At 46.0% G+C, this 14,480-nt stretch overlaps 1 protein-coding gene across 6 annotated transcripts in view; it reads right to left on the reverse strand.

Moving 5' to 3' along the window:
- The window catches only part of Tiam1 (TIAM Rac1 associated GEF 1), a 348,754-nt gene that overhangs the window by 151,850 nt on the left and 182,424 nt on the right, over nucleotides 1-14,480 (reverse strand). The gene's annotated exons all lie outside the window — the stretch shown is intronic.

Consider the following 14,480-nt stretch of genomic DNA (forward strand, 5'->3'; position numbering starts at 1 on the left):
TGGAATTAAAGGGACTCGCCACGGCCGTGCATGGTCTCGAGTTTGTTAATCGAGTTGACTCGTTTATTCTGTGTGTGAGGTTAGGAGGAACCCACATGAAGCACAGCATACATGTCGGGGTTTAGAAGTCAGAGCACAGCTCATCAAACATGGGTCTCTCCTTCCACCAGGTATGCTCTAACCCATCTCAGACTGTCACAGATCAAGCGCCTGAATCCGGTAAGCCCTTCCATGGCCCTGAGAGCACACTGTTAAAATGACAGCTTACTGTACGTTATATATGCAAATACAGGTACAGGGGCAGATAATCTGCTTGAACCATCACTGGGCTGGTGACTATATAACGTATGAGAAGAGATTACGTAATGTGTGAAGCTCACTCTGGAGAAGACACGTGGCCCTCTAGCCACAAGCACTCATGAGCTCTTCCTGTCCTCATCTGAGGATCCGCCTCCTCTCTTAGCAAATCAGTGTAAATGTGGGGTCGAATGCTATCTTTTCATGCCAAGCCTCTCCTGTGGCAGCTGTCACCACTCAGGAGTACCCAGGAAGCTCACAGACTCCTCCTGCCGCTGAGCACACTGAGTGGACCAAACCAATCCATAGGTGGAATCTCCTATGGGTTCCAACCCCACCCAAGTACTAACCAGGCTCAGCCCTGTAGCTTACCAGAGATCAGGTATATTCCTACGGGTTCTAAACCCACATCCTCCCCTAGAGCGCAGGACGGAACCATGTGGGTCTTGGTCTGGGAATCTGGGAAATGGGGTAACAGGCATATTCATCTAACCAATACCGAGATAGTGTTAACAAAGGTTCCCCTGTCACTTGCCCCTTGCTGTTTCCTCAAGACACTGAAGGAAAAAGCTCTTGTTGGTGGAGACATGTCCAGGGAAGGCTATTGAGTAAGGCAGCTGGGAGTCCAACTCTGTCCTATTCAGTGAAAGAACAGAGAAAACGAAGGGGGCTGCAGGAAAGTCTCAGCTGAATTGGGGAATCAGAGCTAGAGGATGTCCAAACCAGGGAGGGATGGGGGGGAGGGAAGGAGGGAGGGAGGGTGGGAGGAAGGGAGGGAGGGAAAAGAATCCACAGGAAGACAGTCGCATTCCTCCGGGTCATGCTATACAACTGTTAGTTCTGCACAGACCGGCCCAGCAACAGGACTCTGGGCAAGTCATCCAGCCTCTACCTCGGTTTCCTCATTCATACAAGAATAGATAAGGACGTTACCCTGCTGGCGTTTGGAAGAATTTAATGCTTACCATGTTGTCCTCTGTGCCTCACCTTTCATGGCCTATCTATAATTTAACAATTATTAATCTATGTGACACAGTATGTATTAAATACATATAAGGCTTATTATCTAAATATTTAATTGTTTGAACTTGTATTATAATTGTCAGTGTTCTGCCACCATCCACAAGAGAAGGCAGTGCCAGTGCACAGTGAGCACGCATGAGCACGCGTGTGTACATGCTCACATGTACGACAATATCGATTAGTATGTCATGATAGCCCAGCTTGGGAAGAGGTGCAAGTTGTGCATGAGAGGAGGGAGAGACTCGGCGAGCTGTGCTGCCAGCAAGTGTCAGACGGGCTCTGAGCGCCATCCTGCCGGTGCCAAAAACCTATTGGTTCTCAAATTAACAAGCTTGACTGTCCGGTGTGACAGCTGACTGTAAACCCAATGTAAGGAGTCAGAAGGCAGCGTGCTATTGGGGTCAAAGACAACGAGATCTTAAAACCACAGTGACAGGCAAGAAGGAAGCAACCCTAGAAACCCAGTGGAGAGAGCTCCAGAGCCTCCCTGTACACCCAAAACCTTGCCTACCTCCGCCATCAGTGGTCTCTCTTCAGGAAAGAGAAAATGTCTGACCAAGGATTAATTGATGTCTCACATGCTCTAGTGGGGATGACGGCTACCTAGGCAAAGTTTAAAGTTCTTACAAAGATCATCTCAAAGATGAACAGCTCCTAAATTTATAGATCTGAGGAAAATCTTTTAGCAGCAGGGGGGTGCGGGGGTGGGGATCAAATAGCTGGGATTTTCCTTCTAAGCAGGAGCATCTGGCTTCCCTCTTTCTGAAACAAACTCCCAGAACACTTCTCAAATGATGGACAAAGAAGTGGCCTCCCAGTCCACGGAAGCCATAAACTCAGAGCAACTGGAGGAACAAGGGCATGGGGTAATCTCAGTTTGAATGGCTCTCCATGAACTATCTCTCTGCAGGGTTACGGCTGAACCCCAGTGTGCACAGGCAGAAATCCATCCCAAGGCTCCGAGCACATTATAAACACATCATCACACAGCAGAAATGTCCCGATGCAGCTTTGAAAAAGAAGAAAACCAAAACACACAACACCCTCCCTTCCCTTCTGCAGAATGCTCATAACCACCCAAGGCAAAATGAATTTTGGAAATTCCATCAAATCCTCGGTGCTCAGTGACATTAACGGCAGCTGAGGTCTCTGTGGAAGCAGGCTGCTTTTGGAGAGTTCTGGATTAAGTTCTGATACCAACAGGGGCAGTCACCTTTCACCTGGGAAGTGAGGGAATGAGGCCTTCCTGGGAGCCACAGGCCCAGTGGTCACAGAGAGCCTGGCCAACAGAACATGGCCATGGCTAAATGGCTGCTCCCAGTCCTGTTACCTCGAGCTAGAGCTTCGGGGTACTCTGCTAATTCCCTTTTCCCCCCTTTATTGGATATTTTATTTACACTTCAAATGTTATCCCTTTTCCTGGTTTCCCCTCTAGAAACACCTATCCCATCATCCCTCCCCTGCTTCTATGAAGGTGCTCCCCCAACCCCACCCACCTCTGCCTCCCCACCCTGGCGATCCCCTACACTGGGGCATCTACCCTTCCCAGGACCAAGGGCCTCTCCTTCCATTGATGTCCAACAAAGCAATCCTCTGCAACATATGCAGCTAGAGTCATGGGTCCCTCCATGTGTACTCTTTGGTTGATGGTTTAGTCTCTGGGACCTCTGGAGTGGGAGGGGGTCTGGTTGGTTGATATTGTTGTTCTTCCTATGGGGTTGCAAACCCCTTCAGTTCCTTCAGTTCTTTCTCTAATTCCTCCATTGGGGACGCCCCCAACCCCCACCCAGCTCAGTCCAATGGTTGGCTGTCAGCATCCGCCTCTGTATTTGTCAGGCAGAGCCTCTCAGGAGACAACTGTATCAGGCTCCAGTCAGCAAGCACCTCTTTGCATTCACATTAGTGTCTGGGTTTTGTGTCGGCAGATGAGATGGACCCCCAGGTGGGGCAGTCTCTGGATGGCCTTTCCTTCAGTCTCTGCTCCACACTTTGTCTCCGTATTTCCTTCCTTGAGTGTTTTGTTCCCCTTTCTGAGAAGGACTGAAGCATCCACACTTTGGTCTTCGTCCTTCTTGAGCTTCATGTAGTCTGTGGATTGTATCTTGGGTAATCCAAGCTTTTGGGCTAATATCCACTTAACAGTGAGTGCATACCATGTGTGTTCTTTTGTGACTGGGTTACCTCGCTCAGGATGCTATTTTCTAGTCCCATCCATTTGCCACAGTATTGGTTCACAGACAGGCAGGTAGACTGTTAGAATAGAATTGAAGACCCAGCTCAAGTCCCAGTGGATCAAGGACCACCACATCAAACCAGATACACTCAAACTAATAGGAGAGAAAGTGGGCAAGAGCCTCAAACACATGAGCACAGGGGAAAATTTCCTGGACAGAACACCAATGACTTATGCTCTAAGATCAAGAATTGGCAAGTGGGACCTCATAAAATTGCAAACTTCTGTAAGGCAAAAGACACTGTCAATAGGACAAAATGGCAACCAACAGACTGGGAAAAGATCTTTACCAATCCAACATCCAATAAAAAGCTAATATCCAATATATACAAAGAACTCAAGAAGTTAGATTCCAGAGAATCAAATAACCCTATTAAAAAATGGGGTACAGAGTTAAACAAAGAATTCTCAACTGAGGAATATCGAATGGCTGAAAAGCACCTAAAGAAATGTTCAATATCCTTAGTTATCAGGGAAATACAAATCAAAACACCCCTGAGATTCCACCTCACACCAGTCAGAATGGCTAAGATCAAAAATTCAGGTGACAGCAGATGCTGGCGAGGATGTGGAGAAAGAGGAGCACTCCTCCATTGTTGGTGGGATTGCAAGCTGGTACAATCACTCTGGAAATCAGTCTAGCTGTTCCTCAGAAAATCGGACACAGTACAACCTGAGGACCCAGCTATACCACTCCTGGGCATACACCCAAAAGATGCTCCAACATATAACAAGGACACATGCTCCACTAGGCTCATAGCAGCCTTATTTATAATAGCCAAAAGCTGGAAAGAACCCAGATATCCTTCCACAGCCTTATTTATAATAGCCAAAAGCTGGAAAGAACCCAGATATCCTTCCACAGAGGAATGGATACACAAAGTGTGGTACATCTATACAAGGGAATACTACTCAGCTATTAAAAATATTGACTTCGTGAAATGCTAATTCCCTCTTAACTCTCTGCTTACAGAATGCAGAAAAGGCACAGAAGGACTCAGAGCTTAGCTCAGCCACATGGAATTAGTCTAAATCCTTCACAATCACACAGAGACTGAGACCCACCGTCAACTCCTTACGTGGCAGACAGTTTGGCTTCTGACATCAGCTATGAGTCTATGAGGCCACAGGGTTAACACACCTGTCACAATGCTGTGTTTGGCTAACGAAGACGAGTAAGGTCCTTCCGAGTGGTCACTAAACTGCCAAAAAGGCTCCAGAGACACCTTAAACTGAACTCAAGTTTTGCACCTTGGAAACACTCGGTTCCTGAAAGGCCAGATTTCAGAATTCAGAAGCTAACCACCCCTTACTGAAACCCTGACGAGGGCATTTTCTGCTGAAAGTTTCATGACATAGTGGACAAGACCGCGGGCAAGCGTTCCTGTTAGGGAAGGTGCACAGTCAGATGACAACAGTCTGGGAGGAAAGCAGTGTGCAGTGGCTCTCAGAGTGTTTGTTTCTGCAGCCAAGGTCCATCTGCATTTCTTAAATATTTACATTATCCTCTCCAGTGGTGAGAGGCAAGCCTCCGACAAAGGGCTGCATTCCAACTTTTCTGAGGAGAAAACAGAGCCAACTTGTCCTGACAGGTCAGCAGCACCTGCATGCTCTCCTGCGGTGTAAAGAACCAGCTGCCAGGGAGCTCCATGAAGAACAAAGGGGACAAAGGGGACAAGCTCCAATCCTTCCCTCCAGTGTCCCTGGCATCAAGAAGTCTCTCAACAGGATAAGCCAATAATGTCCCAAATCGCTAATTCAGAGGAAACTGACACTTTTCGGGACAGAGGGACAGGGCCCGGGACTGTCCTCATAAGGGAGTGGATTCAACTTTGGGGACAATTAATATTATTATATCAAAATTATCAATATCACTAATATTGTTATTACTAATAATATTGTGTTGGTTAAATTAATTAATATTATTATTTTAGAAACTTTGGTGTTCGAGGCATCATCCAGGCAAAGACTCAGGCCGTAAGCATTGAGGACACATCATTTCAAATATGACTACCGACATTGCCAGAGACTAGGGTCCAAACATCGCCTCACACCCTGGTATCTGAAGAAAACCCAAAATCCCTCCCTTCATTTTCTGCCACCCTGAGATTTATCAGAGTGCCTGGGAAGCATAGAGAAGGAAAGGAAGGAACCCCAGTGTCCTTATCTCCAGGAGCGAGTGCCTCTCCACTCTGCAGGAGGGGGACTTGGCAAAAGCTCAGAATGCCAGCTCTGGGGCCAGAGGATTAGGTTAGTTACTTAAGCACATTAAACTCCAGTTTTTCATCTGTAAACAAGCTTTTTAATAACACTTGTGTCCTTCCCAGGTGAGCTCTGAGCTTCACTCGTGACGCTGGAGCTGGAGTGCGAATGGCAATAAAGGTTGATTATCGTTAGACTATATTACACAGCGGAACATCTCAGAGCATTGAAAACTACTGACAATTAAAAATGAGAGTCCTGGTTCCCTCAAAATGATAACCCTACCCCTCACAAAATACTTTTACTAAATAACCGTTAAGTTTCAGTTCCTCTTTAAAGACTTTTTCTTGGAAAAGGTAATGTGTGGGTGCATGTGTGTGTTTGTGGTGTGTGGTTATGTGGATGCATGTGTCTGTGGATACATGTGTGTAAGAGTCTGAGTGTGTACATGAATCAGTGTGAATGTGTGTGCATGTGCATGCATGTATGGTGTATGCATGTGTCTGTGGATGCATGTGTTTATGAGTCTGAGTGTGTACATCAATGTGTGTGTGCATGTACAGGCATGTATGTGTGCACACACATGCGCATATGTGCATACATGTGGATATTCCAAGAAGAATGGAACTTAAGCCCTCTCAGTCCTAGGGACAGTGGACAGATAAAGGTGTTCACTCCGTCTGTGGATATGAACTAGGCCACTTCAGATGAGCTCAGAGCTGAGTAGAATTCCAAACTGAGTTCCCTTAATTCCTAAGCCTGGCCTTTCTTCAAGGCTGTGCCTGGCAGTAGCAACTCGTTGCTTCCTAAGGGAAGGTGTCGGACAGTTGTGTCGGACAGACAAGGAGAGCAGGTATGGTGCTGGAGGGGCTGTTTTAAGGAGGGTCTCACACAGTCTTATTGAAGATGGCCCAGTGATCCTTTCAAAGCGCCGTCACATGTAATGCTTAAGTTAGAATAGCAGCGCCCCCTCTGCCCGATCGAAAGGAACGTCAACAAGCACAGTGTGCCCCATTTATTATTTAACAAGATGAGGCAAGTTCAAACTTAAATTTTCCAAAGAATGTGTATGCAAGAACCTTTATTGGGGACATGTTTGTCTGAGTACATCCGACAGTCATGGATGTTCTGTAAGTAAGCTGCCTTCTCCGCCTACAGGAAGTACTTCATAAGACAAAATTCACTCTGCCGCTTCGTGTGTTTTATTCCCACCACGTTTGCTCTGATGACAGCTTCGAGTCTCAGTGGCATTCTGAGCTTGCAGGGAAACACCCATCTGGGTTCCAGAGTCACCATTTGCAACGTTTGTAGGTGAACAGAATGTTGGTTCACAATCTCGGGATGGGCGAGACAGATTTTCCTTTTAATGTCATTTATGATGTGTGGGGGATAACATAATTTATAAGAAACTCCAGACCTAAATAGAGCACATTTTAAAAACTGAAGCAGATGCTGCCAAACCAGAGATGCTATGCTACACGCCCCTGCGTGGTTATCCACTTGGCTGATGCGTTCAGAAAAGACAAATCCACGATTCTCAACTCTGAGAGTCTAAACTATGGGTCCCATGGGGAAACAGTGCAGTTACCACTCGGAATAATGATGAATGCATTTCAGACACACAAGCTCATCTAATCTTGCCAACAATATTGCAGGATATTATTATTATTATTTCCCACAGAGACAAGCAATTTCTGAGAAGTGTTCACACAGGTCCCTAGCTGTCAAGAAGTCTGACTACGGACGGAAGTAGAGATTTTGAGGTGAGGTATTAGGACTTAAGCTCCCTGGATGTGGAGTTGTCCTGGGAACAAATATAAAGATGAACAGCACCACCAAACTGTAGCCTGCTAATCAGGAAGAAGCAGGACCTGAGCCAGTCGGAGCATAAGAAGCCACACACTTCTTTACACGGCTAAAGACTTTCTGTTCTTGCCTCAACTGCAGTGAAACTGCCACAGCTGCCTTCAGCTCTCCTCCATGGGCACTCAACCCTGTACACACACATACATACAATACATACACATACATACAGAGAGAGAGAGAGAGAGAGAGAGAGAGAGAGAGAGAGAGAGAGAGAGAGGAAGAGAGAGAGGAAGAGAGAGAGAGGAGAGAGAGAGAGACTGCTTATTTTCTATTCTGTTCCTCAGCCCCAAACCCACTAAGTTTACTTTCTAACACGCAAAGAACCTCAATATTCAGGAGAAAAGCACATCATGCCTATAAATCACAGTTTTTCTGTGGCACTGTCTGTGTCTGCTCAAGTTGGTCTGAAAGCGTTAGGTAGGGGTCATGCAGTCCTGCTAACTTTGGCACTTTGCATCAACCACAGGACTTGACCCAGTACAAGGATTCTTAGTATGGTATATTCTAGAAGTGGACACAAAGCTATCTGCAGATGTCTCCACTTGGCAGTGGTTCTCAGCCTGGAGACCGTGACCCCCCCTTTGGGTTACATATCAAACATTCTGTGTGTCCAATATTTTCATTATGATTCATACAGTAGCAAAATTAGTTATGAAATACCAACAAGATAATTTTATGGTTGGGGGTCACCACATGAGGAACTATATTAAAGGTTTGCAGCCTTGGGCAGGCTGAGAACCACTCACTGCCTTAGAATAAGCAGAGCTGGACAGCTTTTACTACCTTCTCCAGTAAGTGGGACCCACAAAATAATTTCTTTTGGTAACAGTAGTAAAACTACACTGAGCTCCTCCTACAGATAACAGATAAGACTTTCTCCCACAGATAACGGAGAAAAACAGCCCAGGGGAGGAGAGCAGCCCACTGTTTGTTTCAGCCTGTCTAGGATAAAACCACATCATAAAAGCCACAAATAGCAATTCCGGAGAACACAGAGGGCATGCGGCCACTGAGTCCAAGGTGTGTGTCTCCCTTATGGCACAATAAGTAACAGTGTAAGGCACAGTAACAGTAAGTAACAGTGTAAGGCACAGTAAGTAACAGTAACAGTGTAAAGTTGGAAATGGGGGAGGGGCAAAAGAGCCATACAATATCCTAGTGTTACACTTACTCTAAAACTCCCTCAAGACCTACTTCCTGCCCATTCCCACAGGAAACCCAACAAAACGTTTGGAAAGGATAATAACTCAGAGGGGGGAGAGGGAGGGACACTCTGTTGCTTTATCCCTGACTATTTCCAATTCACAGCCTAAATGTTTCAAGAGAAAGTTTGTGTTGACACGGAGGACTGTGATGAATGAGTGAGCCTTGTTTCCTGTTGCCTTGATATAAACAACTTCAGAAGGAAAGGGGTTTCTTTGGCTCACAATTCCAGGTCACAGTCTGTGATGCCTAATCCCAAGTCTCCAATTGCCTGCATCAAGAATCAAGTAAATTAAACATGCTGGGCCTGCCAAGATTCTGCGATGGATTAAGAAAAAAAAAAACTATATAAAACCAGGTTATTTGAAGCAGGGAGACTTAATCTGACAGCCCAGATGAAAAGACATAGAAGATGGAAACTTTACTTTATACCTCCTCGCCCTCACTCTTGCTGGCAAATTTATCTATCCTGCTGCTGCGGTTAATATTAAACCAAAGTTCAGGATGCCAATGTAGGCTGAAGACCAGCAGCTCCCCAGAAATCCTCTGGGATTCCAGCACCTTATTGGGAATGTAAAACATCCAGCCTCATAGATTGACCTGTCTGCAGGATTCTGGGCCTTTCCATTGTGAGACAAGTACTGTTGGACTACCAGGACCACATTCTAAAACCCTCTTTAATTTCAATATCTCTATCAATCAATCAATCAATCATCTCTACCCTCCACCGGTGTGTGTGTGTGTGTGTGTGTGTGTGTGTGTGTGTGTGTGTGTTCATCCTAACAGTTCTGTTTCTTTAGAGAAACTCCAATTAATACACAGTCCACCCGGCAGTAAGGCACATCCACAGACGAGCAGAGAGCTCAGAGAATCAGTGTGTGCATCCTTGTGCTCTGCCCACATACATTCTCCACTCTTTTTTTTTTTTAAAGATTTCTTCATTTATTGTATATAAGTACACTGTAGCTGTCTTCAGACACACCAGAAGAGGGCATCATGAGCCACCATGTGGTTGCTGGGAATTGAACTCAGGACCTCTGGAAGCACAGTCGGTGCTCTTAACCGCTGAGCCATCTCTCCAGCCCCATTCTCCACTCCTAACATAGCTCAGGGACCACACCCAGGGAATACCGCTGCCCATTTCCCCACATGAATTAACCCAATCAAGACAATCCCCCACAGACATCCACTGGTCAATCCTCATGGGATCTCCCTTCCCAGAAGATACTAGATTGTGTCAAATTGAAGGTTACAGATAACAAAACCAACATGGGTGAGATCCGGCTGCTTCAGATGAGGATACACTAACACAAGGAAGAGATCTGACTACGTAAACCAAGTATGGTGTTTCCACCATGAAAGCCAATTAAAAGTACAACTTGGTGTTTTTTTGTTGTTGTTGTTCTACTCAGCCTTTAATGGGCAAAATTTGCTCCCCAGATGAGATTAATGGAAATAGTTTGCTGATGGTATATGGTCAAAGGTGTTGAAAATAAATTTCTTCAACCACAGTTCTGGTGGGCAACCAAGAATTCCCTTAATGGAATTCTGGTGGGCCTGTATAATCTGGAAGTTTGCCTGCTGAGTTTCTATCAACTTGACATGCTAGAGTCATCAGAGAGGAGGGAACCTCAACGGAGAAAATACCTCCAAGAAGTCAGGCTGTAGACCAGTCTGTAAGGCATTTTGATAATTAATGTTCGATGGCGGAGGACCCAGCCCATTGTGGGAGATGCAACCCTGGGCTGGAGGTCCTGGTTCTAGAAGAAAGCAGGCTGAGCAAGCCATGGAAAACAAGCCAGTACGGGGCATGTCCCACCACCACACACAAACACATGGCCTCCTACATCCAGGTTCCTGCCCGCTTCAGTTCCTGCCCTGACTTCCGTCAGTGATGAACAGAGCCACATAACCCCTTCCTTCCCCAATCTGCTGTTGGTCATGGTGTTTCCTCATAGCAATAGTAACTATAGACAGAGGGTCTGTGGGAATACTAATTTGCATAAATATGCACTAGAAAAAACCAACAGAAGTATGTTTAGAGCCATTTCAAAAAAAGGCATTGGAAATTCTTTTCTTATCTCAAGCGGAAACTTATTTAACCAGTTTTTAGTAAACTCAAGTCAGCAAATCAAATCTTTAAATTTTTCATATTTTAGTTATGTATTTACCAATTGTTGGTTGATTGATTGGTTGTTTGGTTGGTTGGTTGATGGATTGGGTGGCCTGGAAGTCTGTGCAGACCAGGTTGCCCTCAAACTCACAGACATCCATTTTCATCTGCCCCCTCAGGCGCTGCGAATAAAGGCGTGGTCTCCACGTGCTAGACTGCAGAGGCCCAAGGAGGCCAGAAGAGGGTGGCAGATCCCCTGGAGCTGGAGTTTCAGCTGGCTGTGAGCTCTCAATGTGTAGGAGGAAGACAGAATTAGGGTCCTGAGAGGAGAGTAGCGGAGCCATCTCTCCAGCTCAAATCAGCAACTTTAAACATCAAAACCCTAACACCATGAAATCCAAAGATGTGCTCGTTATTATATAGAAAACGGACATTAGTGTTGGTCCTTGAACAAGGGAGTCCCAGAAGCAGCCCAAGTCCTGTTTCTGTTAATGTGGTCTGGAAAACTATTTTAAGACTCTGGCTGTGGCTTTCAGGACAAACCTCAATTTCAAAAATAACAAAATGCCTTAAACATCTGATAGCCATGAGCACCTCCAAAATCAGCTAGATAGGATTCAACAAAGAACCCTGCAGCCGAATATGGAAGCTATGACTTCTGATGCCTCAGTTTCCTCGAGGTCATAAATAGGTTGTTCTTGCTGCCATACAAAAAGCAAAAGCACCAGGGTTTCCCCAGTAGTCACTCTCTTGGGGGCTTTTCTAGAGGATCTTTGAAAGCAATCCCATTGAAGGGAAAGCAGTTGGCCTTAACTTACTCTTTGAGTATTCCCCCTACCTCATAAACACTCATAGAAGACATCTTTAAAATCCACAACCCTGTGGAGAGCTCCTGGAGCCGCCCTCCAGAGTATTGGCAGGAATCTGACATTGGGCTAAGACAGGAAAGTAGGCTCACAGAGAAGTTCTTTGTATCCTGATGGGTCATGTTAAGACGTGAATACAGTAATCGTGGGACCTTCGTTTATGCTTTGTTCGTTCCTTAACAACTCTGTTTATGTCTTGTTTGCTCCTTACTACTTTGTGTGTGCCTTAGGACTGACCACATTCTTTGTATGCACCTAGAAAGACATAGAAGCAGACTGGAAAAAACTTAAACCTGAGTCAGCTTCAGAACTGGCTGGAGTCATGTTACACTGTTGTCTAATTGTCTCTTTTTTCTTTAATCCTCCCTCCCTCCGTCCCTCAAGGTCCTGTTGACTGACTGAGCTTGGTCACAACACGGAAGCCACTCTGCTACAAAACACACTGTGGGATGGTCCATCCAACCTCACTTTTCAACGCCTGCTTTGCTAGTAACCTCCGCTTAAATTAGGTGTTTCTCAGCTTGGTTCCCGCTTCAGAGAGACATGAACCAGGAGGCTGCTACAACGGCGATTTGATACTTACACACGAGAAATGAATGGGGACAAATGTTAGAAGGTTTTGCTCTCCATAACTAAAGCAATTATGTTTTCATAACAGCAAGCTGGGAGGCAGACAGTAGCTGGGAGTGCTACTGGGGATTACATTTGGGGTCTCATATGTGCCAGACAAGCGCTCTATCACTGGACCACGTCTCCAGCCAGAGAGAGGAAAAACACTAAGGTATGTACCATAGTGTCAGAGCTGAGCTGAGCTCTCTCAGGCAGTGTCACTGGCAGCCCCGGGATGTTGGCTTGCACAGTGCACAGTACACTCGTGTGTTCAGAACCAACGCTTCAGTGAAGTGGCGTGGTCCAACATAGGTGAGCTCTGCCTGAATCACTTCACATCTCAAAAGTAATTTTTTGGTCATCCATCCAGTATTTAGAAATGTCTCCCTGCTGTCAAAGTTTTCATGACTCACACATTCTGGTCTGCCATCCTACCCCATCCCATCCAAGGTTGTGAACCACAGGATAGTAAGACGGACCCTAGGCCACACAGTAGTGGATTTGGGGGACTCCGGACTGCTACGGCACAGTGTTCCGTCTACAGGAGTGCGAAGGCTTTCTAACTATCAGAATGGGGTGCTGGGACCCACTGTGGCTGTGCCTCCGTGTCACGCTTTCAACCCATGTTATCCTTGGTCTCACTCTGTGGCCTCTTAGTTGGTGTCTTAGTTAGGGTTTTACTGCTGTGAACAGACACCATGACCAAAGCAAGTCTTATTTAATTAGGGCTGGCTTACAGGTTCAGAGGTTTGGTCCATTACCATCAAGACGGGAGCATGGCAGCATCCAGGCAGGCATGGTGCAGGCTGAGCTGAAAGTTCTATATCTTCAGCAGAAGGCTGCTAGCAGAATGCTAGTTTTCAGGCAGCTAGGAGGAGGGTCGTATAGACCACACCTGCAATGTCACGCCCACTCCCACAAGGCCACACCTGCTAATGGAGCCACTCCCTGTGCCCACCATATACAAACCATGACAGCCGGTTTAGAACTTGGGCAGAAAAAGGATTCTCTGAGCCCAGAAAGATCTACCTCTCCATTGTCTCAACTCCAGGTGGCTGACAACACTTCACAACGCTCACTCACCTGTCACCTTCTACTCTAGTGAGCTCAGACTTTACTCATCAGGTCAGATAGCTCTACTGTGTACTCCGATTCTCAGCTGGCACATCTAGCAAACCTGGAAACCAGAGCATGGATCCCACGGCTTCCTCCCACAGGACTTCAAGAAGAACTCTTCATTTATCTTTTTGTTTCGAAGACAGAGGCTAGCCTAGGTTGACCTTCATTCCTCTATGTAGCTCAGCATAACCTCCCCCTCTCCTCCTGCCTCCACTTCCAAAGTGCTGGGATTAGCAGGCTGTAAGGCACCAATCCTGACTGCAGATCTGATTCAGGGCTTTGGGCATTCCAAACACAGACTGTACTGAATGAGCTGCATACTGAACCCCTTGTGTGACATGGGCTAGCCTCAGATTCGGGATCCTTTTTGCCTCAATAGTCTGGGTTTTGGAGTTATGGATGCGACTACCACGCCTGACTTAGGACTCTTCCCCATCGGGAGAACCCAAGAACCAGACTCAGGGCAAGGGCAGAGTTAAATGGGAATATTTTAAAGAAGGAATATTTCTTCCGATTGTCGGAAGTAGATTTCCAGAATACGAATAGTTAGGTAGAGCTGCCTGCACCCCAGGCCAATAAAAGTCCAGTATAAATTATCAACAGCTCTGTGGGCAGCAGAGTGAGAGATTTGACTCTACAGTGACTTTGCAAAAACCCAAGCCAGCATTCTGCTTCTTACTTAGCATTTCCATGTGAAAGTCTAATTTACAAAAGTTGGCAATTATATCGTGGTAAATCCAACAAGATTTCACGCTTGGGAAATAAGATTTATGGGGGGTTGCCTCAGAGACTAAGAGACTAAAGAATAAAAGAATTCTGTACACACATGCCTTTGACGGTATTTTTGCCTTTATCTTGACAGCACTACTAGAAAGATAAGACTGGTTCCTGGTGGCCTCCTGTGCCTCACATCCTGAGGGTGTTTCTAATCTGTTGGCTCTGAGGCCTT

Source organism: Rattus norvegicus, chromosome 11 (assembly GCF_036323735.1).
Source record: "Rattus norvegicus strain BN/NHsdMcwi chromosome 11, GRCr8, whole genome shotgun sequence".
NCBI classification, from domain to species: Eukaryota; Metazoa; Chordata; class Mammalia; order Rodentia; family Muridae; genus Rattus; species Rattus norvegicus.